Raw genomic sequence first — 27,441 nt, forward strand, 5'->3', positions numbered from 1 at the left:
TTTGAAAGCGTAGGCAATCATTCTTGAGTTTCGTAGTACCAAAAATATCGTGTAAGGTCGAGTACTTTGCGTGATGTAAATATCTTTCATACTTTTGTATGAGTCGCGGGGATTATCAGTCGTATCTTACAAGTAACTATAGTTGACACAAACAAAATGCGCGTGTATTGTTTTCAAAAGTCATGAAAGTGAAAATAGTTTTCTGTTACGCTAAAACATTTGCTACACTAACATATTTCGTATTCGGCAAAACGATGCACGACGTTAAAACGATGTTGGTCAATATCCATAATGCGACGAGTGAGTAAAATACACATTATGGCCCTTTTCATACCGGATTTACGAAACTCTTTCGGGAACAAGTTCCGAAACAGGCGATGTTCACATAGAGAAAATATTACTGAAACAGTTCCGGGAAAAGGGCGCGTTCATACCTATTTAGAGTTACCGCGAACTTATGTTCATGCAGGTCGTTTTTTCGGTAAATTCGCGGGAAATTATGGCCAGTATGAACGCGATTCTCCGTAAGTGTTGATAGTTACGAAACCATGTCTGTGGGGTGTTCCAGTTGTAATATGCTTGTGGAAAACAATGTGGGAGAGGCATATACGTGAGATGCGGAGAAGTTGGCTCCAACTTTTAGCTATGGGATGTTGCGGATATGCCTTCTCGAAGTGTATGGGGCTCTATACTCAATATCTGTATCAGCAATAGAGCCCGAGCATGTTCCTGGCTTGTATATTATCAACCGAAGCTGAGAGCAGAAACTGAAAGCCAGCAAAGAGGATAGAGTCCTGGAATGAAAAGAACCACCGAGGCGATCACATCTGCGTACGAGGTACGACAAAGTCAGTTTATCTTTGTGATTGCTGTATAATGGTTTGGGTAAATCTAATCTTATGTACACTGTACAGAGAAACCAGGGAAATCGAGAAATTCGTGAGAGAAACATTTGGTATACTCTGCGACGAGCTTCGAGACCATAACGAAAAGCAGCAAGCAAATTACACGAACTCAATTTCTCTTGCTTGCTGAGTAGCTGTCGCTCTTTGGAGGCTAGCCAATGAAGCCAATCGTTTATAGATCCAGGTAAACATCAGATGTATTTTAAGAAGGCAACTGTCACAAGTTGATTTTAATAAAAATTGCTGGTGCCTATAGTAGGGCTAGCCACAATGATTCGAGTACTCGAATCTGAATCGAGTATTAACTTTATTGATTCGAGGCGAGTAGTAAAATACTACTTTTCGAGTAGGCTACTGAAATTATACTGAAAGTTGATTTACTAACGAGAATTATACCGTAGTTTTGATAAACTTTTCCACTGAGTAAGCCTTGAAACCTTGATTGGCCGTGTCGCAACATACGAGATATAGTACAAAGCTACGAACGTTGCTGGAAATAACACGTTTCCGAAGTCATGACTATCCCATATAACACTGTCAAGCAGTGCAATGTGCAATGAAAACGGTATGGTCGAAAAAACATTAAAGTATCCTAAATGTGACGGACAATAGGCGTTATGTTCTTTATGGTGGCATAAAAGGTAGCCTATACATTTGAATTTTGGCATGGTACATTGTGTTGTGATGTCATCATGATGATAATCGACTCGAAGTGTAATAATTGATTCAGAATCGAATCACTCAGGTACTCAATTTTGCCCAGCCCTAGTGCATAGTAATATTTCTATATTTGTCATGGCGGAATGTCAGCCAGTCTTTGCGTAGCATACCACTGCGAAAAGGTCAGACAAATTTGGTCTTGAATCATTATGTCAGAAAAAGAAGTCTGAAAGACCAATTGTTCTTGCCAAGTAGGCTACTTTCTGTCTCAAAAGTAAGACCCAAATTGATGGAAAATAGACTTGAACTGGAAACTGAGCAATCAACACGATGTCTTGGACTCGAGTCATAAAACCATGACTCGAACTCGACGCTCTGCTCGATGAGTTGAGCTCGGATTTGACTCGGTGATAAATTGAAAATGACTCGACTTGAATCTAGTCAAAACTATTGAAGTGGGATCGACTTGTGACTTGGTTACAACCCTGCTCACTTGACTGAAATTGCTGAAAATGAGACCAAATTTGTATATTTTTTGTAGTGTAGTCAGACATGTACATCAACCTACTTATTTAGTTACTTATGTAGTTCTAGTTGTGGATTTGAAAAAGTGAATAGTTTCTGGTTCTAGTTGCGGATATTTGAAAGTGAGTAGTTCTAGTTCTAATAGCAGATTTTGAAAAGTTCAGGGCCGGCCAACCCGTGGCCCGCGAGTTAATTTGCGAAATTAGTAGTATTATCAAAAATGGATTGCACAGATTGTGAACTTGCAAGGCCAATCAAAAATTTGATTAGTCTGGCCGCAGCACTTGAGATGTGATGACTGAAATATCAGTTCCGATGCATTGGTAGGTCTATGAGCCAGTCACATTTTGGTAGATCTTCATACACTACTATAAAGCAGAATACTTTGCGATAGATTAATCAAAAGATTAATCAATTTTCTACACACTTAGCGCAACATCTTGTCACTCAATTTCTTGCTTTTAATATTGTTACCCCTTTGTGAAAATGAAAGAACGCCTAATCTATCAGATTGAGTCTAACTATATATATATTCGCGACCTCCCGTTTGCGCTCGCAGAAAGACCGTCGACTATGAAACCTAGGCACAAAATGATTGCCTCATGTTGGACGAAGCTTTCGATATCGATATGTCCAGGTGCCGAATAGTCCAGTCCTTGCAAACTGAGCCCATCGATATACAGCAGGCTTGCAATATAGTCAAGTGACAATATTATTAATTTATCAACTTCCAAAAATTTTCGTGCTTCGCGCGGCTAGTGGCCGGCAGAATAGTTCGTCAATCGAATGTGGTGATTTGGCTGAAAAGGTTGGCCACCGCTGTTCTAGTTGCTAGTTTAAAAAATTGAGTAGTTCTAGTTGAAGTTGCGCATTTTGAAATTCCAGTACTTTGTACAAGTCTGAGTGTTGTGGGTGGATAAAAAATTACCACAGCAACATTTGTACCAAACATGCATTTGCTGCATTCAAGTTTTTTCAGGATGACTTCATGATTGGGAGCCAGAGGGTTCCGTACTAGCCTACATAACTGATGACGCAGCCTATCCCTTTCAGCCCCGGCTCATGGAGCCTTTTCCCTGAAACACAAACAGAGCATAAGCTAAAGCTAATTTCAAATATGTAATATAAATTTCCTTTCTGCTGCCCTTAAAATTTACAATTGCTTTTTCAGAAACTTGGCAAAGACCACATGAAGGTTGAAAGATTTTGGTCGACTGAAGGCGCGGTGTTCAGCTTTTCTCATAAACTGCAATCCGCTAAGGCCAGAATGATACAGAGGATGGTATACGCAATGAAGACAAGACCTGGTGGTGATCCAAGTATCGCTGGCCCAGACGTCGGAAATGCCCTGTGTGACTTTCTCAATAAACAATGCTCTTGCTTAACCAGATGTGTTTGTGCTGTTTCATTTTATTCATGAGAGAAACTATAACTTCATGAGAGAAACTATAACTTAATGCACACTTGCACAGTTCCGCCTTTTCACCTTTTTCATCAGTATCCTCCTTCTAGACCTGCGAAAAGATCAAATTAAGTTACACTTGCCTAGCCTTGTATAACAAAGGAATGACTTGGTTGTAACAAGAAAATGAAGGCATAGGTGAAAACCAAATTATGGCTTGGATGATGTACGATGGCTTTCCAGCCCGTTGGTACAATTTGAATTTTTGGTTAGTGAGTCAGAGCTAAGGACATCATTCTCTGCTGTGCTGCCACTATCAAAGCAGATGTTACTAAATCCTCTTTTCAGTAGGCGTATATGACGGTGACTAACCTACACACAGCATATCCGTGGTTAGAAACTTGCCTTTGATGTAGCAAATTTGGTAAGGGTTAAGATCACCTGCCAAATTAGTGTTGAAGTGCTAACGTTTTCAGGCAACTCACCCAATGCTGCATCATTTGGAGATGGTGTTCTATCTTTTTAGCCGTGCTCTGTTTACCTATCTTTTTAGCCGTGCTCTGTTTACAAAACCACAGAAAAAAGAAGCTGACTAGTAGTCAGTGACTGCGTATTGTGAGCATACAGAATATAAATCCAAGAATAATGCATTACCAAGAAGATCAAAATGCCGCAGGTATCTGACCTCGAAATACAAGCAGCCTGAATGAACAGCGCGTTACGGTAACTAAAAGTTTGATTGACAGCGTTTCGGGAACCCAGCTGCGCCATTCGTGTTCATACTCAGTCGGTCCCGTAAAAATCTCCGAAAATATGCGCGTTCATACCGCCCCGAATCACCAGTGTTATGTTCACATAGAGGGGTTCCGGTAAACATTTTCGAGAAATGTTATTCCCGGAACCCCGGTATGAAAAGGGCCTAAGTTCGTTGTGATCTGATTTATTCTCGTGTCACGCAAAAAGCAACAATGTACAGTGTGTGTAATTTTGTTGAAATGATTATGAAATAAATAGTAATGATCCGTGTCGGTTGTTACCTTCGATGCATTAGCTTTAACCAAGTAAGTGATATTTACAAATATGTGTGTCGTTTTGACAACTCAAAAATTTTAGGTCTTGTGTCCAGAAAAACGACCCTATGGTTGTGTACGCGTAGAAAATGACTAGGAGTTCAATCTCAACTAGGAATCGTGTTAGTGGTTGCGTGTTTTTCTTTGATGGTGTGCGTTCTACAAATAATTCCAGTTTACCAAACTAGGATGCATTGAGCAAACATCCTGCAATATGCTTTTGATGACTTCCTGTGGTTTGGTTTTATGATTACAATTTTATAAGATTCAAATGATAATTTATGATCACTACTATAAAACATTGAACATCAATGCAACCACATTTTGTAGTATTCAGTGAAGCATATGTTTCAATTTTATTAATGTTAAGAGTTTTCTGTATTACTCAAACCTAGTTGAATAGGAGGTGTCTAGAAAACATATTCCAATTTGTTTTTTGTAATGATCAAAGTGTGTGGGAAATGGTGCGAACGGATTAAGCATTAATCAAGCGGCGGTATGTCAATTCACACATCTTGACACCGGGGTAATGCGGGTATGTGTTTCAGTTCTTAGTCGCAGATTCCGACAATGAAGTATTGCGCCGGTTGTTAATCAGTAAACGAAATTGTTGTTTCATCTTTAGTCTCGGTAACTGGAAACAATTACATTTGTAAAATATTTTCTGATATCCGCGATACGCGGAGTAATTTGTACCAAGGTGGAATAATTTTCCAATCAAGAACATTTCAGACACGCATAGTTTTACAACTCAATATGTTAATAACAATGGTACTGAAAAGTTTGTTGCTGTCATAATAACCTTTACCACAGCATCGGGTCTAATTACCGTGAATAATTTAATAATCAAGTCTTGATCAACTATTACATATGTCAAATCACTGTGTCAATCCTTATGTTTACATCATGATAATTTTCAATATAACGCCTGCGTTTGATTGTGAGAAATGAAGTCGCAACTACGTTGATCAGACTTTCAAATCTCGTATACTCAAACATATTATGTTAATCTCAAGTCACCTATACCAAGTAGTAATTACTTTTGTCTTACAAAATATATCGAGTAATAATTACTTTGTCTTGTAGAATATACCGCGTAGTAATTCCTTTATAGTACATAATAGTAACGACTTTTAAAGTTGAATAAAAAAAGATGCGTCGTAGGGATATGGGTAGAACCGAACTTGTTATGGATTTTAGGTTTTAGTGATTGTATGGACTCGTGTATGCTTGGCTGTTTTTCATACTAATACTGCTTGAGTTGGTCGGGTAAGTTACAAACGGATTTACTTGACAATGTTTTCGTGGTTGACTCTTTGAATATGGTAAGATGGTAAGATGTCGAGACGTAATACTATTTCCGTACACTCAATTACAACAAAACATAACCCGCATTCAAATAAACCGTAAGCTACAAGTGGATTTAAAACTTGATGCTGTTTTGTGTTTAACTCAAGTCAGTGGTCATGTTTGTGTTGATTTCAGGAATGATCATGACGAGTTGGTCGGGTAAATTAGGTAATGTGGTAGTAACTATGACCTTACAGAGTTGCTGACATTCCAATATCTTTTACGCTGTAATATACGGATTTAATTGTGATAAATCATTTCTCAGTTATTGTTCAGACATTCAAATCTCGTATACTCAAAATATAATATGTTCAAGTCAAATCGTATATGCACCGATTAGTAAATACTTTGTCTTCAGAATAGTAACGACCTTTACAAGTGAATAAAAAGACCGATCATACGAATACAGCCCGGATGAATTAATTCAAATTTATTAGTTGCGGTGATATAATCAAGTAAGTGAAAACTAGATTTTTAACACCGGTTAATATTATGAATAATTCTTTTGAGTATGGTAAGATGTTAAAATGTCTCTTTGACAAACGGAAAGCCAGACCGTGAATAGAGTTGTAATGTTTCATTACTTGTTTCAAATCGATGTGTGTATAATATCGAAATGGTACTTGGAAAGATGGTAGTCATGTTTGTCAATCTATTTCAATTTAGACTATGCCAAAGTCGAGATATTTCGTTTTGGATTATCTGAATTTACCTTTAGTACATCCGCGAATGGATTCCGACGCCACACTATAACATTTTTGATAATAAGGACTCAACGGTTTTCAATCAACAATAGGCCTATCTGATTTTTTTTTGGTAATGCTAGAGTTGGCAAATGATAAGTTGTGTGTTTTTATTAAGCGTTTGATTTCTCAGTAATGAATACAATTATTGTATGTGCATACTTGTGATTCTTGATTCTTGTAGAGTTATAGTTGGTATTGATTCTATAAGTGTGAAAACAGCAGCGTGGAATGTGCGAATAATTCGACGTGGCTGAAAGTCGGTGTCAGTAATATTCAGGTTACGTTCGAATCAAAAGATCACGTTAAAAAGATTTCTCAAAATAATTAGAATTGTACCGAATTAACACATCCAGATACGAATCAACTTGAGCTGTGGTGTAGTAAGTTTCATTTCAAGTTGACAAATTGACACATTACTTGTATATTCGCATGATTCTTATCATACAACTAAAGTCAACCACGTTCCGAAGTGTCAAAACATATAGCGAGCACCAGAAAGCGTCAAATTGTTGGTTTTCGAATCACCATCTACGCCGGCTCTGTGGCAAACTAATTACCAAAACATTACCATGCGGCTGATTCCTAGATTTAGCAAACTATTTCGCACTGACTGGACTAATGTAATAATCGATAGTAGCACACAGCTGGACGGGAAATAATTCAGCGCACGGGTCATTCGAAATATAGGTCGCACGCGCTGTGTAATCCTCACAACCGATCGCGTTTCCAAAACGGACGTAGTTAGTGGGTCACACATATCAAAACGCAAGCGCAAACATCTGTTTTTCAAAATCGCACAATTTACTGCGGTTTAGTGAATTTCCCCGTCGGAAATAAGTGATAATTTGTTGCTATTCAAGTTACCCACACTGATGGTTCTGTTAGTCGGTATTTATTAAATCTTACCAGTGAAATCAAGTTCTGTGACAAACTGATTACTAGAATTTCACCGCGTGAGCGATCGGTATGGTTATGACACCAAAGATGACTATGTCTGAGGTGTTATCTTGTGGGTGATCGTAGGATTTTACAAATATTCCACACCTTTTTGAATAAGCGTTAACTTCACAAAGGATTACGACTAGAATAGAAATAAGTGACAATTTGTTGGTATTCGAATCACCGTCTACGCCGGCTCTGTGGTAAACTTCGCGATCTATACCCGAAAGTACGATATGCGACCGCATCCATAAGAACACATGGTGAATCACCAGAGATCCCGTAAAAATACACGGCAGGCGAATCACCGTCACCACCTATAGTAAAAAAGGCGAGTCACGACCACGAGTTGTCACGATATACACATTAACAAAGATTCATTCACATGACTATTTACTTGATACGTATTCAACACCGGTCGAGAGATGCATATACCGAAAAGGGTCACCGGTTCAAGACGAGTTTCGAGGCACCGGTCGAGTGATCCCTATACCGAAAAGGGTTACCGATCGAGAGATGGCTATACTAACACCGGTTGAGTGATCCCTATACCGAAAAGGGTCACCGGTTCAAGACGAGTTTCGAGGCACCGGTCGAGAGATCCCTATACTCATAAGGCACCGGTCGGGTGGAAGGGGGAGTCTGTAAGGGTCACCGGTTCAGGACGAGTTTTCGCGGCACCGGTCGGGTGCACCCATAAGAGCCAATGGTGAATCACGAGCGATCATACTAACTACTCCCGTGTGCCTTGAATAGTGCATGGATGGTAATGACATTTATATTCATTATAGTATCCGAAGAATGTTTACCCGACGATGAAGTGCGATACTCTTCAGAAAAAGTGGACAATCCATTTCGTTGGGGAATTTGTCGATGGACTAATGAGTTTCCATCATACATTGGCGACATATTGCGTTTTCAACATCAAGTTTGCGCCAGCGTCAGCGAGTTCATTGAACTTTTCGCAGATTTTCTTGCAAACATTCCAGATGTCAAATACAGCTAAATACATCTAACCACAGGGTATGTGTACATTAGTAAGAGGTGAAAGGTCAATTTCAAGCATTATTAGGACATGGGTAGGAACATGGATGTCAACAGGTCTACATGGATGTCGACAAGTTATCATGGGCCTTTTCCATGTCAACATGACTCAGGTGGGACCAGGTCTAGACTATGGGTACACCCATGAATATTTTTTACAGTGTAGCGTGGGGCTAGGATTTATTTTTCTTTTGTGGTAGATGATTTCCATGATGCCGGTGCGATTCAGCGAACAATTCAAACTCAAATATTCAAGGCTAGCACACCGAATATGAAGTTACACTTTGGGTTTCTGCCATCCAGTGACCGAATTCAATATCTGAGCTGCTTGTAAATATTGCTTCCATACATATACAAGCACAGTGTTTGTCAGCATTATGCAGACAAAGATTACAGAATACTCAGGAACAAAACCTGAACGAAAGTTTCGTCAAAGAAAGTACTCGAATAGTCAATGGACTCAATGCAAGTTTTTCCTTAATCTCAACGAAGTCACAAAATAAATGCAAATCATCTGCCTCTTTCTCACGACAGTCGGGCGAAAATTTGCAAATCATCCACGACAAATTTGATCCAATATGGAATCCTTACAGTTGCTACTATTTGCCTATTGCCAAACATCTGATATGGCCCATATACAAGATGAAACTCCGGTAATCAATATAATATCTGATTTTGTTTGATTTTGTCCCCGTTTTTTTTTTCAATACAACAAGTAAATACATCTTTTTAGTGCGGGGCGGATCGACAAAATCTCTGGTCCGACTCCGATCCTGTTTTTCAATTCTCTTGTCCGGTTCCGATTCGGCTCCAGCTTCAGCCGTATCAGAAAAGGTACTAGTCTGGCTCCGATCCGGCTCCGGCCAAAAATGAAATGGTCCGGCCAGATATCCAATCCGGCTCCTGCCATGCTACTCCCTACGACGCTACGGTGATTCTGTGAATATATAAATGTGTCTCGTTTATTTTGGCACTGGCTTTGCGGTTACTGACGTGTGGTCGGTAGTTATTCAGTTACAAAAGTCACGCATATTAATAAAGATTCTGGCCGTATCAAAAAGGTACTGATCCGGCTTCAATCCGGTTCCGGCCAAAATTGAAAAAATCCGGCCGGATATCCAATCCGGCTCCGGCCCATGCTCCGCTAACTCTTTTTCCCTAACTATCACGCAATGTCACTTGTCGGCATTTAGTTTAACTCGCTCACACGACCAGGGCCGTAACAGCACTTCGTCAGGCCCCCCAAAAAACTTTGGTCTTGGGCCCCCCATAGGGTCATAGACCGAACTTCTGGGGGGCTGCGCCCCCCCCCCAGACCCCCTCCGGCGACACACTTTTATCGCTATTCATCATATTCATTGGGTAATCAGATTTGCCGGTAGACCTGAGTGAGGTGTGTTTGAGAAGGTAGGACCACTCAATAATAATTAAACATCTTCGGGCGTATACCCGTTGGCAGGAACGAAACAGCACCTCGTCAGGCCCCAAAAAACGTGGGTCTCGGGCTCCCATAGGGTGATAAAACGAACCCCCATCACGTTGTCCGCGTTTGTCATGAAATTAGCTGTACTGTATTGTGAGCCAGCGGGAAGCGCGAAAATTTTCGATAATTTATGATAAAATCGGTCAATCAGATCGGCGATTGCATATATATTATGCTATCAATTTATTGTCCTCTCTACTCACGTAATTAGATTTACCGGTAGAGCTGAGTGAAGTGTCTTGAAAACGGTAGGGCCCGTAAATAATGATTAAACATCTTCGGGCGGGCGGACCCGTTGATATGACTTCGTTACATCATGTTATTTCGTGACTTCCAGTCTGCTATATCAAAAAATATAGAATCGTCCAAACGTAGGCTTCTAAACTAAGAGACGCACACGATTTCAAATTGGTATTTCTTCACTGGCATAAAATTTTTCCCAGCGGGATGGTATTTGTCTTGTGAGGTTCAGATTGCAAAGACTGGAACATTTGGCGCTAGTCATTTAGGAGGCTATGGTCAATTAAACCTATACGTATTTTGTATATATAACGAAGTCTTCGGTCTGCATAAGGGCATAGACCTTTTCGGCCAAGCTTATCTCGCTGCCGATCGTTTTCTGGCACACTTCTTGGAGTCTCATGTTATATGACCTAAAACTTGATTGTATGTCTTGGTCGTTGGTGGCGCGGTAATGGCCCAATACCCAATAATATAGATAAAAGGCTACTTGAATTCGCGCGCAGCGCGAAAAAATTTAGAAAAGATTGCATAAATTTTCAAAAAATACTCTATGATTTATGCTAATTCACGAAATAATTTTGGGCCCCCTTCGAGCTCGGCCCCCCCCCCAATTGGGGGGTTTGGGGTGCGGCAGTTACGGTGCTGCACACGACGCATTGGGCGTTACTTTCTCAATCGTTTCGTCGCATCTCATTGTGGGTCGCACAATGAGAATTAGAGAAAATGTGGGTCGCGAGCTGACAAAGCTCGGGAAGCACTGATTTAAATCGAACGGATTCATATATTATACCAGGGGTCGGCAATTATTTTTCCTGGCGGGCCAAATGTGAAGCGGAAAATACGTCGACGGGCCGAGAAAAACGTATAGACTGCGTTTTGCGGCGTGAAGTTTTATTTCTAAATTGAAAGCCGTGAATTACATTGGTAAAACATGCCGCTAAATGGATGTGTCCCTAGTTGTGTATTGCCTGCTAGAATAGCCTTGCTGTATTGGACTTCGCTAGTAGCTACGCATCAGCCAAGTGTTCAATCAATTCACTGAATGATTTTTCTCATGGTGCCGACTCAAATTATATTCCTTGAACACGCGTACCCGCTCGGTCCTCACCATAAACTAAAATGACCGGTAACGGCTGAATTCAGCAGTGGCGGCTCGTGACAATATCGGGTGGCGGGGCAAGGGCCGCAAGCGACTTGTTATCAATATGACGTCACAGTAGCGTTTTTCAACGTTCATGATGGCCACATGAATTTCCCGTAAACAATGATTTTTAACGTAGGTGCCGCGAGAGGTTTGCCGGTGGCGTGACTTGAAGTGCGGTGACAAATGTTTTATTCATTGTTTTTTATTCAAATGATTATTTTACAAAATGTACGCGAACTAAGAATCGTTCCCATGCCACGAATCAATCATCAGGTTATCCTTAGTAGCATGCGTTATGATTTCGTGGTAGAGATTACGCAAGCGCCGAGTAAGACTATACCAAAAATACACAGACCAACTACCTACAAAGAGCATTCGCATGACACCTTGTGGTGTTTTAATCGTTCCATGCTCAGCAATTCTGTAAAGTGCTGCAGCGCCTCCGACCCGATTTGTATATGGTAGGATTCTCGTCCCGAAAGCGAGTCAAATCGATTTGCCCTCGTTTTTCTAAGCCCGTCCGAAAGTGTTTGGTACACGATCCTGATGCGTTACGACCAGGGGATAGGCAATCAAAGCGGTGGCACCCATAAACGTAAAACATTATAAAAAGCCAGCTGTTATCCATGGAAGATTAATTACGAGTCTGCCTGCCATCATTCAAGCAGGAATCAAAGCATTGTGTTAAATTGAAATGCGAGCACATATCGCATTAAACAATTTCATGAATAACTTATTTCATCTTGATGAATTTTTCACTTTTTTTCCATAGCCATAACAAAATATATCGGTAAATTAACTGTCAGTGTGCCTCGAGTAATAAGGATGAAAACCACTCACTTTTCCTTAGCCATAGACATGGTTGAGTTACCTGGGCTCACTTGATTGAAATTATTCGGAAAGAACATGATGTGTACAGTCGTCCGCCCACCAGCATTAATTTATGTCTTGTATAAGTATTGTGCGCGACGTGATTTCTTGTTAGCAAAATGTTCAATAACGAGTTTATTGAAATCTGGAATTCCCAGAACCACGTCGTTGTGAATCGAGAGAACAGCCAACGCATTAAGCCTATATTGGCCCATCCTGTTTCTGAGAAAGGTCTTGATACGTTTCAATGTGCTGAAACTGCGCTCGGATTCCGCGGATGAAATCGGGGTGGTCAAAATGATATTCAGAAAGCTAGTTACTGTAGCAAAGTTGATCGAAAGCGAATTTTCAACTAGGAATTTTAAAAGTTCACTAGTGGTTTTAATTTCCGAAAAGGATTTGTTAGAATACAAACAAGTCAACTCGCTCTCCAACCGTGCAATGTCGATCATCGGGTAATAACGAGGCACGCTGCGCAGTATTCCAGAAGGAAAATGAATTTTGTAGGCAGGGAAATTTCTCGGATTTAACAGGGCGAAAGTAACCAACTGGTCACTATTCAGACGATGTTGGATTTGGGACATCAGTATATCGCCACATTCGTAAGCCGCAACAAGCAGGTTTTGCACACTTATCCCACGACGTAAAAGCGCTGTGTCACCAGCGAAGTGTACATTCGCCCGGATATGCGAAATTGCCTCACAAAAATGTGCAATACACAATTGCGCAGTAGTACCATCGGCCATACGCGACTGAAAAGTGCTGTACAGTGTATCGACGTGCATGAAGATGTCACAAAAAAGCTTCAAAAAGAACAAAAATTCTTCGTCTTCCAGGAGTCGTTTAAGCCCCGCCGCTTCACGTATGGAAGTATCATCCCAGACAGGAGAGCTCTCAATCACTGAGAAGCATTCCAGAAGCTCCACCCTACTCTCTGACACTCGTTGCACAACTCTGGATTGGAAGTTCCACCGTGTTGATACGCATCTAGGTAACCGGTGCTTGCATATGTCGCGCAATAGATCAGATCGCGTTGGCGAAACAGAGAAAAAGGAGGAGAACCCTGAAAGATTTGCAAAGAATATCTTGACAGAAGATATTCCTAAGCACATTTTTTTCACTACAAGATTGAGCTGATGCGCGTAGCAATGCAAAAAATGCGCATGCGGGTAAACTTCTTTCATTAAAACTTGTACGCTATGTCGCGATCCGCTCATGACTGCTGCGCCGCGTCGTAGGTTTGCGCAATAAGTTTCGACTCAACTGAATGGGGCTGTAATGTTTTTTTTAATACGTAAGAAATTCCGACAGCAGTGCGATCGTCAACAGCCACAAAGCTGTGGAATCGTTCGACTGGCATACCAAATTTCGTGAACCGAAAAATCACGACTAGTTGTGACAAACACGTAATGTCAGTTGTTTCGTCAGACTGAATAGATAGAAATTCAGCGTCAACAATCTCGGTAAACAAATGCTGTAGATAGATGTGATATATCGAATCAAGCACATCATTTTGAATAGTCTTTGAGGTACCCTTAGCTACTGTCGCGGTGTCGAGATGTTCGCGCAAAATGCTATCAATGGAAGCCGTGTATTTAATTAGATCCAAAAATACCCCCCTATTGAGAGAGCATTCCTTCTCATCGTGGCCTCGAAGGGGCAATTCATGAACTCCAATAAATTTAATGGCATCAGTCACCCGAGAGAGAACATGCCTATTCTTATCTACAAGCTCATTGTGCTTGCAGACTGATACGCGATAACTTTCATTGAGCTGCGACATTACATTTACTCTGCCAAACAATTTATATTTAACTGCACTAGCCATGTGCACTTGGGATTTTTGGTGCGTTTTCAGACGCTCTGACAAATGCTTCAGATCGCGATAACCAATTTTGTTCCAACAAGAGCCACTGCTTCCGGTACCGGCACTGTCGAATAAAAGACAGTAAAAGCAAAACAAGGCGTTTTTATCCTCGCCATAAGTAAGCCATTCATTTTTATCGAAATGCGCTGAAGAAAAGGCACGAGTGCGTTTTCCTCCGGCGTACGATTGGATCAATGGGCAATTTCTAGGCTGATACGGACCTAGTCGCTTTACCTCTAATTTTTGCTCTAAAGGCAGCTGGCTAAACGGCGTACGGAGCAAAGATTCAACACGATTCATGTTCGCACTTGACCTGACTACTTATCTGCAGAAATGGAAATGACTATAAATCGAGAGATTGCGTATGCCTAACTGGAAAGGTCAACGAGTTCAGACACATACGCAATTGTTATCTCATAGATTGGACAAGGAAATGTCATATTGAATCCAAAACATCATTCTGAAGAACTACGGATAGCAGCCTCGGAAATTCGGTCCCGGTACAGCTTGGGAGATTCTGGCCTTGAGGCTGGAGACTGTCACACGACACATACGGCTTACGGTCTATAGTGTCTATATGTCTGCTGCAAAATCGCTTTCGGAAAATATATTACCGAATAAATACGTGGATGAAAGCCGAAAACTTGGTACACTGTTACATGAAATCATCGAGAAGTATAGCCTCATGACCGTTTTCGGTATGGTACACTGTCAAAATTAATACGAACAGATCAACGCCGAATTTTGCGTAATATTTACTGAGGAATCGGCTGATCAAGCGATCAGCTGTTAGCCGCCATCGAAAACGAAACAGCTATCGCGCTTGACAGGGGTTGTAATTGTGAGCAAATGGCGCCCGAAGGCCACCATTCCACGGTGAAATTGACATTGGAGAATATAAAATAAAACTAAATATTTGAATGCAAACCGAGGATGTTAGTAAACTGTTTCATGATATCATCATCTCATCACCTATCTCAGTATGGAACACAGATACACCGGCTTTTGCGTGAAATCCGCAATGCGTTAGGTAGGCTAAGTGTCAGATCAGCGCACATCTCTACCATACTCGAACTTAATAACGAAATTGCTGCCCTAATCATTGAGTGTCAACCTTGAGACTTGGCACAGCGTTCGATACTAAAATCAAGACATACCATGTAAAAGTTCATGACGGATCTAGCTAAGGAGCATCGTTAAAATCAATGGAGACCAATACCGGCTTTGCGCGAAATATGTTTGCGATACATGACCGATCAGCACACACTCGACTTTGGAAACGGAATTACTACCCTAAACTTTGAGTAGAAACCCTGAAACTTAGGACAGTGTTAAATACCACCATCACGACATGACATACCAAGTTTCAAGAATTATCATGGTGTGAAACACCATCAAAATCGACCTGTACCAGCAACGGTCGACTCAACGCATATCACGGTATCCGAGTTCAGATATAGATACGATTGTTACATCACACCTTAGGGGCGAGTAGGCATATTTGCCCCGGTTGCTCGGCCATTTTACGAATAGGAGAGAGTAAATCACCGTTTCTTTATTGTGCGCGGCTTTGAGAGAATAGATAGTGAAAGCTTGTTATGAGCGCTACCGGGGCAAGCCCCGGCTAGGCATTCACAAAGCGAAAACACAGAAGAGAATTCGATTTTCGCAGAGACTTCGCTATGTATGGGCGTTTGCAAGCGAAAGCACAAGAAGAACGCGGGTTTCGCTGTGATCTCGATATATATTGAGCGCTGTGCGTCTATAAATGGTTAAATTGTTATTGAACAGAATTTTAGGTGGGGCAATGCCCCAGTTGCCCGATAGGACGAGCCGCCACTGGAATATATTTAGTGCTTCAAATCTTGTTCAAATGTAGGCATTCAGCCTTTCATTGCATGACATAGCATCGATTGTGAGTGAGGATGACCGCTAATCATGCGCACTGCTTGCATCATTTTACTAATTTGGATTTGTAAATGTATGGCGTAACATTTTAAAGCACAGACCTGGCAACAAACAAGATTTGAACTTGAATGCGGAAACCGCGACTTGTAACTTGGTATATTGGCTCACACGACTTACACGGCGTACCTAGGTTACGTAATCACAGTACATAAATGAACTAGTCTTCAAAGTAAAGTCATAATGGCAGTGGTCGGGAACCTTTTACGTTTGAAGGGCCATGTTAGCACTATATTTTTCATTTAAATTCACTTCCATTTCTCGGGCTTGACCGGGAAGACAATGTGTATTCGAAAACTAGAATGGGTGACGCGACTCTGAAACTTTGTCATATCGAGCCTCCCATCTACCTTGCATGACGCATTTCACTGTTACATTTTTGTACTGTAATGTTGATATGTAATGTATACGAATGAAGATTCTCTCTCTCTCTCTCTCTCTCTCTCTCTCTCTCTCTCTCTCTCTCTCTCTCTCTCTCTCTCTCTCTCTCTCTCTCTCTCTCTCTCTCTCTCTCTCTCTCTCTCTCTCTCTCTCTCTCATATAGGCGTACCTGTGTCCGCTATTCTCTTGATCAACCGACATATGATGCAATCCAAGATTTCGCAGCGCACCATGCCTGGTACATCGAATTCGCGAGAGATATTGGTCGATGGCGCTACAGCAACATAACTTTAAGGATTTTGTAAAGGGGCCCGAGCCCTTAACCCTGGATACGCCCCCGTATTGACCTCTTAAATACATATTTATGCTGCCTCGAGAATAATTATTCCGGCCGTTAAGAAAATTTACTGCCAAGTTGCTGCAATATCGGTAAAATTTAGTACAAAACTAAAAACATGTCAAAGAGCCATATCTTATACCCCAAAGAGCCATATATGACTCGCGAGCCATAGGTTCCCGACCACTGGCATATAGGATCAGTTTCTACAGTATAGGTTTTGTCCATACATTAGCATTAGTAAATACATTCTAGTCTAAAATGCATGTGTCTTTCGCGGGCGCTACAGAATCGCGTCGCGGGCCGCACAATGCCCAGCTCTGGTTTATACCATGGATTTTTATAGTACCCAAATATTGAAAGTGCATATTTTTTGATGTCTGAGACTTGGTTCGAAAAATGCCACTAAAACTACGATATGGGTAGGGTTAGTCCTCCTTTAGGAGGATTTGTCCTCGTTTTTCAAGTTTTTGAAAATGTCTTCCTCGTTGGCTATTCGTCCTCCTTTACAGATTTTCGAGGTTAGATGATAGATAGGTAGATTCGAGTGAAAATGAGCATAAATGACGCAGGAATGATAGGAAATTCGTAGCTCGGACGTAGGTGACGACCATTTTTCTCAGTCAACCAACCACAATTTCGTGTTACATTTACCATTTTTTTCTGTATTTTACGATTTTGAAAAAGTGTCCTTACCCAATTCCAAATATGGTAACCCTAGATATAAGTCGTGGTCTGAAAAGTTCAAGAACCACTGGATTATACGTATATAGGCCATTACTCGTCAAAAATTGGTAAAATTCCCTCCCCTGTGTTCTTTTTGCCGAATGTTGTATAGTTATGCCATAATTGTGTAGATACTTAACAAAAACATATAGCCTTGTATATGAGCCTGAGGACGATTTGCACCGAATGTATTCGACTTATACGATATGGAGTGGCTGCAGCCCACGAAATCGTCGTTGGTTCAACAGATATAGCAAGTAGATATATATCATTGGTACGGAATGGGTGTTCTGCTGATGATGAACGTCTAATCTGGAAATGCTGCATAACGAAGCAGTCCCGGTATACGATATTTTTGATCTGTTAATGACGGTGGTCGGAAGCTGTTTTCGACAAAGAAGCCCTATTTACCCTATATTTTCAATTGTCAACCGACGTCACAATTGTAGATTCAGGACGTCATGGCTCAAAAAATAAACAATGAAAAGCAATAAAATATCAGGTTTTAATCAACGGTCGTGTTTTGAACATGTTCGTTTTAAATTGATATTTCTTTTAAATAAAGACATACTTCCAACACTGGCAATGGAAGTCTCGGTAAGCAGGATGTCATCCGAAAAACAAGGTTTTATCCGAAGTATATATGGTTTTATTAAAATACATTGTCAATTGCCATTGGGCAAAACTGCCGAGCGGAAAATGCATGACAAAATGAGATGAATATAGATGTACCATATGCCTCGAAACTAGGTCATGACGCAACGTAGTTCTTCTCATATGTTCAGATTGTACACTGTTCAGAAACTTTATACCGATATACCGGGTGATTAGGAAAAGTCTTGATTGTGTTAAGGAATCTGTTTAACGAGAAGATATCCATCTTATAATTTGATAAGTAAATCAAGCTTATATAGTTTTTTTTATGTCCTGCCATGATAGCTGTATTGTCTTCATACGGCAATATACGACGTTGAGCAGCTGTTTTACTGCTCTCAATCAAAATTTTGGTATTCACAACGCTGCCTTATTTCAGAAAGCATTAGGTATTGAGTTGAGACTGCAGTTGAAAAACGATAATGCTTAAAAAATCATCGGACGCATTGGCATTGGACTGCGAAATAATACGTGCTAATTTTCTATCATATATCTACACACCGGCGTGCAGCGAGAAAAAAGAATGGGGACTGATTTGTTGCCTTGAAATCTTAACTTTACATACGTCAATACTGCGGTGGACGTTACTACTCGAAAGTATTGCTCTATCAAAAACAGCGAAGCTATAGGTAATCGGTACGACAGAGAAAATGCGTGAGCTACATCCGGGAGCAACCGTCATATGTTGAGATGTACTGTTTAAAGTTCACTTTCATCGACGTCCCTCATAATCTCTCCTAAATTGCTGTCGGCTCCAACATTTGCGTTGCGTTGTGTATGTATGACAAGAAGTGGTTGATCATCACTGGATTCTACGCTAGATCTTCTTACATCGGCCTCTGCGCTACGAAGCTCTTGATTCTTGCGCACGTGGTCTGGTACACACGTCGGTGTAACGGATTTCATTAGGGTCTGAAATTGAAAAACGAAAATTTAGAACATGGCTTGAACAGCTTTCGGCAAATGAGCCACTCGGACTCTCTCAAAAACTATGAATGAACGCTAAACTCAAACCTGGATTTTCATTTTGAGAACCTAATTTCACTCTACGTATTATTTCGATTAATTACGAAAACCTCACGACACTGACAAAATACCCATAATTTGTATTCGGTAGTTGTTGGATTTTCATAAGGTAGCATTCGTAAGCAATGTAAAATCACAAAATACCAAAACTTACCATTCCATCTCTGCATAGTTCAACAAATACGCCAACTGGGATCCATATGAGACACAAAATTGGAAGTAAAACCAGGAACATACTAAGTTCATATCTGCGCGACCACAGTCCATACACAAAACCATACCAACAGAAAGCCTGAAAAAATGCCGGATCAATCCATACACACAATCCATATGGTGTTAACTGCAATTTGCATATAGCCTACTCATTCATTTAGGGCAGTGGTTCTTAACCTTGCCTCCAGCGCCCCCAAGGGGCGCTGGCGATTTTGAAGGGGGCGGAAACGCTCAGGGGGCGATATGGGGGGCGCTGGGCTCAGGGGCGCGATTTGGAGGGCGCTGAAGAAAAATGGCTTCGCAGTAGATGATGTGGTAGTAGGACATATCCTTAATAAGTATTCAGAGCAAATTAACATTCCACAAAACATGTCAAATCCCGAAATTTTTGGTCGCGCTACGCGACGATGTTTGCTACATATGTTTTCATTAATGTAGTGGGTTATTATACTTCATGCAAAACGAATTGCGCGTATTTTTAGATCGTCGATTTCCCGTTAAAACAATGCAGACACGCTTGCTAGGGTCATTTTCAACAAAATGTTTGGAATTAGGTATTATATTCCACAGCGCACAGCGTGTGAAAATCGAAGAAGGAGTTACTGTATATCCCTTTTGAGAGTGAGAGCCCCTTGTACATAAAATAAGTTTTGAAGCTTTGTGCACGAAATGAATAACTAAATATACTTGTATTTGACAGCTACAAAATTGAATCGTCAGAATATTTCTTCATCGTATCGCTCACATGAACGTTATATAATATGTGTTCCTTTATTTGGAATAGGCCTACATTCATGTTAAAATTAATAACTGGGTACAGTACTAAATTCAATGTGAGCAGATATATGCATCCCATTCTCAGTTGACTTTCTTAGAGTTACACAAAGCACTAAGACAAATCCAATACCATAATTTCCCCGTATTGCCAATCGCAGATGTGAATTCGGGTTGGTTCGAACCACAGGGTAAGAAACCGTACCCGATTGTTGTTATATAACAACCTTGATTTGACCCAGAATATACCAGACACAATTTTTATATGGTTTATTATAGTCGAATGGTCCTCGATCGCGATTAAAGCGCGAAATATTTCCAATACCAATGTCCCGAGAAGACCGACTGAACCTTGACCTCTTACCAGGACCGAAACTGCTGTAACCCAAACCCCCAATCGGTAAGGTCGAAGGGTGCCTTAAATTATTTCGGTGAATGAACATAAATTAGACATCATGTTTTGACGACTCCCCCTCGGAAGAATACCTACGCATATTAATAGAAAATAGAAATTTCGGCGTCGGCCATTATCACGCCACGATGTACGAAGAGATATGAAGTTCTAGTCAATATGGGGCTCTGAGAAGTGTGTCAAAAAGATCGTCAGCGAGAAAACCTCCGCCCTTATGTTGACCTAAACTACGATGTATATAAGTCCAATTTTCCATGTGTATTTAAATCGCTTGTGCCAAATTATCAAGTCGTCGCAATCTGCACCCCAGAGGACAAATAACATCCATCAGAGGAAAATGTTTGCCATTGAAGAAATACCAATTTTGAATCGTGTGCTTACTTTAGTTTAATACGCTTATGCGTTTTAATATCCTTTGACTATATAGTGGACAAGAGGTAACAAAAGGTACAACAGGTAACGAATTATTTGTACCAATGGGCACGCCCGAATATGTTCAATTATTAATTACGTGACCTTCATTTTCCAACGACATATATATGCAATTACCACCTATTCATTCATGCATTATAGAAAATGTTGGCGCCTAGGGTGACCAGGCCATACAAACTTTGCTGGCCATCGAAATCATCCGATGTGGTTCTTGGGGGCTAAGCCTTCACGAGGTTTGGTTTATCACGCTACGGGTGCGCAAGACAATCGTTTTTAAGGGGGGCTGACGAAGTGCTGTTACGGCCCTCCCTCTCACCCATTGTCTTTATTACAGTCCTTACAATATGAGGTGGGGGGCGCTGGAGCACGATAATTTTTGAAAGGGGGCGCTGGAGGAAAAAAGGTTAAAAACCACTGATTTAGGGAATCGTTGGGCGAGTGGCTGATATGCAATTCTTCGCAATGCTGTGATATAGCCTACTATCATGAGATGTTAGTAGCAAATTATCGCAAGTTTATCATTGAACAAACATACATTATGTGAAATAACGCTGAGCCTCTTGCTATTATTATCAGAATAATGTGCATTTGTGCTAACAAGTCCCTCCAATCACACAAAATACCAATAAAATAGGTATCCGGGGGAGGGTATAATAGAGATATTAGTATTTTCACATGACTTATACCTATTGGGTAGAGATGGAGATTTGCGTATTGGGAACTTCAATACATCGGGATGATATCGTTTAAACTTACCTTCAGAATCAGCGGCATAACCCATACCCAGGTAAACGGAAAGCAGTACCAAGGCCGATGTCCAGACAGAAAGCTTATTTCCCTCGCAAGCCGATTGCCTCCGAATATCAGGCATATTGCCAGCACCTCGAAGTCGAGGATTATATGCTCAGGCAAATAGACCAAATAATACATGATTTCATATGATATTGGCGTCCATCCCTAAAAATGAAACATATACACAGTGCCCTGCACATATATACTTTGCTAAACGTTAATTGTGCGTTCGTCAATCCCCTGTTGCCTCCGTGTATCGCAGTGCTCTTCAACCTTTTTCGTTGTGGTAGGGGAGACCGGGGACAAATCTAACTAGGGGCAAATGTAACAATCGACCTCACCGCTAGTAGGGTGGAGAAATGACCTTGATATTTTGAGTGCGCAACTGCGCATGCGGTAGTTATCTCTCCTAACATACCCGAAGACGTTGAGCTGCGACGCGATACCTCGAAATAATTTGAAAATAACGAAATTTTGGACACTCGAGTAAACATTTTCGGGTCTGGAATAATTTGTTTAGACCAATAGTACCTCAAGTGATTACAACGTAGTATATGTTGCTGGAACAATGTTACCATAGTCTATCGTGATGATAGGAAAATTAGGACTTGCATCGCCGGGAAGATACCATACTGATACATTAATCATGGTCGAGCGTGTCAGGGGCAATTGTAAAACTCTGTTACTTTTGCCCCGCTACAATATCTGTTCAATGCTGAATATCTTTGTTCATTAAGTTATAACCATTTATCTACTGCAGATGAATATTGCAACAGCCAGACGTTCAATACCAGAACAGATACTACCTTGTCATACCAATTCTAACATGGTCATCTGTCGGAACGGCCATACAAAAGTGTTGATGTGAATCTTAGGGTTCGGTTATTTCCGTGATTATACCACCCTTTTTCGTGTTGATCGACTTATGGTGTGTCGACCTTCAATGGTCACTTAAGAACTTGTCCATGACTGAATTCTCATCCCCTGACTTTGAGCATGGCCCACTTACACTTTGTCATTTGGTGTGAACAATTTATTTTACTTCTGGGCAGAACAGAAGAATGCCATTAGCTTTGATGCCAACACAGTGTCCTTGTTTTTCTACACTATGATCGGCCCATTCAACCAAGATATTTTAGCCAGGTCGCAAGGGACCGATGCCCAACCCATTATGTAATCTGAACAACAGCATACCTTGGTCGAAGAGGCCGAATATGAGTATAGGGAGATGATGGAATGAATGAGTTTCTTGTACACTTTGAGCTCATGAAGAAGGTACGAAGGGTGATACTGAATTCAGATGCCAAAATGAGATGGCGGGTAGCCTGGAAGCGTTAAAACTTCTCTTTCTTTAGTTTAATGCAATAATACAATTTGTGCTCCCGTTTTCGTCGTTAATTACGTTTGTTTTTAGTTATAAATTCCACTGTTATAATGGCCCCGCATGATGGGTCGTACAATTGCCCCTGGGTACGGGGCGATTGTAACATTTGAGCGGCGATTTTCTAGACCCAAAATTTCCATGATTGATTGTTGATTGAGTTCCATTTTAGTTTTTATATCAACTATCGATTTGTTAACTTCCTATATAAAACTTTGGAAATGGAATTTCCATGAGAAAAACACGCATTGTCCGAAAATACAAAAATTTTCCCCGGTCTCTCCTATACCCATTCAACGTTCACTCAAACTCGTACAGCCCTGACCACATAACACACTGATTGCGTATAGTAAGCGTAATGTAGGGGTGCTCAACCTATTTGTTATTCACGGTCTATTTTCGATTACATATATGGCATAAGGACGCATTCGGGCGGAGAGTCGTCCTGTACCATCTGGACGTCATACTCATGTTAAATTGGCTACTGGGAACTTCGCACCCGGAGAGCCCTTGTGGTGTTCTGTGTCATCACTGAATTTTGAGATATATCTTGCGTATAAAAGTTTCTATTTGTAGAAACAGAAACCCCGCAGGGTGATTATATATGCATCAAAATCGCGATGACAAATGCTAGGAAAAGTTATCCTGATTCATTATCCGGTCACGCTGTGCGCAAAACAATTTCACACCTGGAAGATTAATTTCGTCGATAATATTGGTTGTTTCATATATTACTGTCAAATATTAATCCATATTTAGCTCACGTGATCAGATTAACTGGTAGAGCTGAAATCAGACATGGGGTGATTACTTCATGAATGTAATCGATTGCGATTACGATTACTTCTGAATGACGCGATTGCGATTACGATTACGATTACAGCAAAATCAGGAAGTAGTCGATTACGATTACGATTACATTGGAAAAGTAATCACGATTACTCACGATTACATTTATTTTGCATCTTAGAAGCGATGTTGGAAGACAGTATATGGATTGCGCTGAAAAGGCCTAATGAGACAACAAACTCCCTTTAAAAAAGATGCGTCATTTGTTTGTTACGTCATAATGCATCCATTGCCCATTTTCATAGAGGTCAATTTATCGCGCCCAACGGTTTGCATTCTTGCCAGGGCCATAACTGCCGCACCCCAAATTTCCCAATAGTTGTAGAGTATTTTCGAGAGATCTAATTAACTTGAAAATCCTCTCTAGATCAATGATTGCCAACCGCGGGTCCGAGAGCCGCATGTGGCTCTTAGCTCGCCAACTTGCGGCCCCCCTTGACGTTGGAAAATCCAACAAAAATAATAAAAAATCAATCTATAACAAAAATAAATTGATATTCAAAAATTTCACTTGCTTTGCTTGGAATCTGGAGTTTATAATTTAGGGTGAAGACCAATTCCTTTGGAGTCGAGTAGCGATTCTCTACTCAGCAACGATTTCGTTACTCAACTCACGTCACAAAGTATGCTCTCCCTCAAATGCGTCTGGATCGGCACTCAAATTTAAGTCTGCTCATCACCAGACCTAATTAAGTGTAGGTGGTGTTACAACACGTTTCACAACGCTATCTGACCAGCAAACCAATGGATTATTTGACTTGATTGTTAAGTTCAACGACCGCATTGAATGAATGCTTTTTAACCATGATGAAAATGTTTTCAAGTCATATTGTAGTTAATGTGGGATAGGCGCCGACTTTCATTTTTACATGGGGTGGCGAGCTGAAAAAGGGGAGGGTTTGAATAAAAAGGGAGGGGTTTGAAATTGTTTCAAATTACATGCGTGAATGCCCGTAATGCATGGATAGGACAAGCTTAATTGTGTTGACGAATTTACGCGTATAAGTGCGCGAAAGCTTGCCATCGAGTCCAGCAGTTAATCAGCGATTCCTCGATCTCGCTTCAATATCAACTATTCACTTTTCACCAACACACGCGCGAGCAATTGAATACGCAACCTCGGTGACGACGAACTATTTTCCAAATTAATCCGATTGAATTTTGCTGTGGTGATTCAGGCCTGTCGTCGTATCATTAGATAACTCAGCTTCAACACACATCTTCTGATACAGTATTCGCGCTAATCAATTACGTCCGTTCGAGTCTTGTTCGCGGCCAATTGTGCAGTTTCAAAGTTATTCAATTTCACGCTGTCAGCTAGCCAGTGCGATATAATTAACAATCGCATAAGTAGAGATATCAGGCAAATCATGCGAGGCCAGTAGCAGCGCTATAGTTTAGGCTAGTGATGTTATCACATGAACCAGTCCTGCTGTAGTGTAGACCAGAGTTGGATCAATTACATCATTTCAGTTCAATTACAATTACAATTACAATTACTTTCATGCATGTTTCAATTACATTACAATTACAATTACTCCATTTTAAAAATATCAAATTACAATTACAATTACAATTACTCCTTGCATGCTTCAATTACATTACAATTACAATTACAATTGCTGCTGTTGAACATGTAATTGCATAATCATAATATCATTTGCGTATATAGTATATAATTAAAGAAATAATATTATTTTTATCGAGGGACGTTGGAATTAGGATGAGGAGTAAAAACAAAACCGTGCTTTGTCAGATAAGACGTTATATAATATCCAGTGGTATGGTTAGTTAGCCAGACGAAGTAACGATGCAGCATCGTGATCTGAAATCGTATTGTAGATTGCCAACCCACAGATAGATGCGCAAGATGTGAGTCACGGATGAATGCACCGACAAACGTACTGCAGAGCCGGCTAAAAGCAGCAAACTTTGTAGTCCTAGAGCTGGCGATCCAAGCGTCCAAATTTGATGCATCTGGTCTTTATCGTAAGCTATTGATGTACTAATTCCGAAAATACAAAATAAAATCTCGTCAGGGCAATGTAACTGCTCCAAAATAGCCGTTTAAGGCCGACTGTTCTGAAAAGTGAGAGCGCTGCAGCAGCATGACCACAACAATTACCAAATACGCCCAGCGATTGTTCAGAACAATGCCGATTCCCAGACTTTCACGACTATTTTGGGATGGTACCATTGCCTGGAAATATACTTTTATTGCGGAATCAGTGCGACACTAGCTTTCGATTAGGACCATACATATCAAATTTCGACGCTTGGATCGCCAGCTATGGGACTATCAATTCTGCTGCTTTTAGCCGGATCAGCAGTTCGCTTCTCGGCGTATTCAATCGTGAGTCACGTGTTGCGAATCCATCCGTTGGTTAGTAATCTAAAAATTGTATACAATGGCAGCCGAGGCCAGCATAGCGGTAAAAATAAAAAAAACTTCGCCCGCAAGGGCGCAGTCAAGGGCTTCCGCGAATGGATCCACCAAATTCCTTGTCGACATTTGAAGAGAGAATGCATTATAAGTCAATTATTTTATGTTGTGCTTGTCAGGTCTCAATAGCAATTTATTGTAATTGAAATTGTAATTGAGCAAAATTTTTGTCAAATTACAATTACAATTACAATTACACAAAATAAAAATGCTTCAATTACAATTACATTACAATTACATTAAAAAATGTAATTATTACATTCAATTACAATTACAAATTACAATTGATCCAACTCTGGTGTAGACTCGGTAGTTCCGGCTGGTAACGATGTCAAGCCTAGGATGGTGCACGTGATAGTTCATGCTAGCGATTATAGCGTGCAGGTCTGCGTGGGGACGCGCTAAATCATATGAGCGATTATAGCGTGTAGGCCTGCATGCGGCCGCGCTAAATCAAATAAGCGATGATAGCGCACATCAGACGATAATGACCCATTTCGCATACTAATGTTTCTCGCCAATTTGACGACCGCAGCGTCGATAATACGAATTAACGAATTGGCATTTCAAAAGGACGGGGTTTCTAGTTTTAAATGAGAAACTGCCTGGCTACGCACGTAGGGCTTCAATACCGACAACGCGTTGTTTAATATCAGCCCGGGGCCTACGTAGGTCCCGATCCGCCAGTCGAATTTGATCCTGAAATGGTGCGATTTTAATTATCGAGATGTTATTGCAACAAGAGCAACATGGGCGCATGCCGCAACCTTATCAATAGGAATACAAATTCAGATGGTTTGAAATTCGA

The 27,441-nt window shown here is 40.7% G+C and overlaps 1 long non-coding RNA gene across 1 annotated transcript; it reads left to right on the forward strand.

Annotated features, from left to right (window-relative positions):
- The first annotated feature begins 316 nt into the window (after nucleotides 1-316).
- On the forward strand, nucleotides 317-3,480 carry LOC145450702 (uncharacterized). Its single transcript, XR_013918569.1, has 3 exons — nucleotides 317-848; nucleotides 915-1,089; nucleotides 3,262-3,480. It is a non-coding gene; the product is annotated as an uncharacterized LOC145450702 (long non-coding RNA).
- Nucleotides 3,481-27,441: the final 23,961 nt, after the last annotated feature.

Source organism: Botryllus schlosseri, chromosome 11, assembly GCF_051294905.1.
Source record: "Botryllus schlosseri isolate E-star chromosome 11, Bs_hap1, whole genome shotgun sequence".
Lineage (NCBI taxonomy): Eukaryota > Metazoa > Chordata > Ascidiacea > Stolidobranchia > Styelidae > Botryllus > Botryllus schlosseri.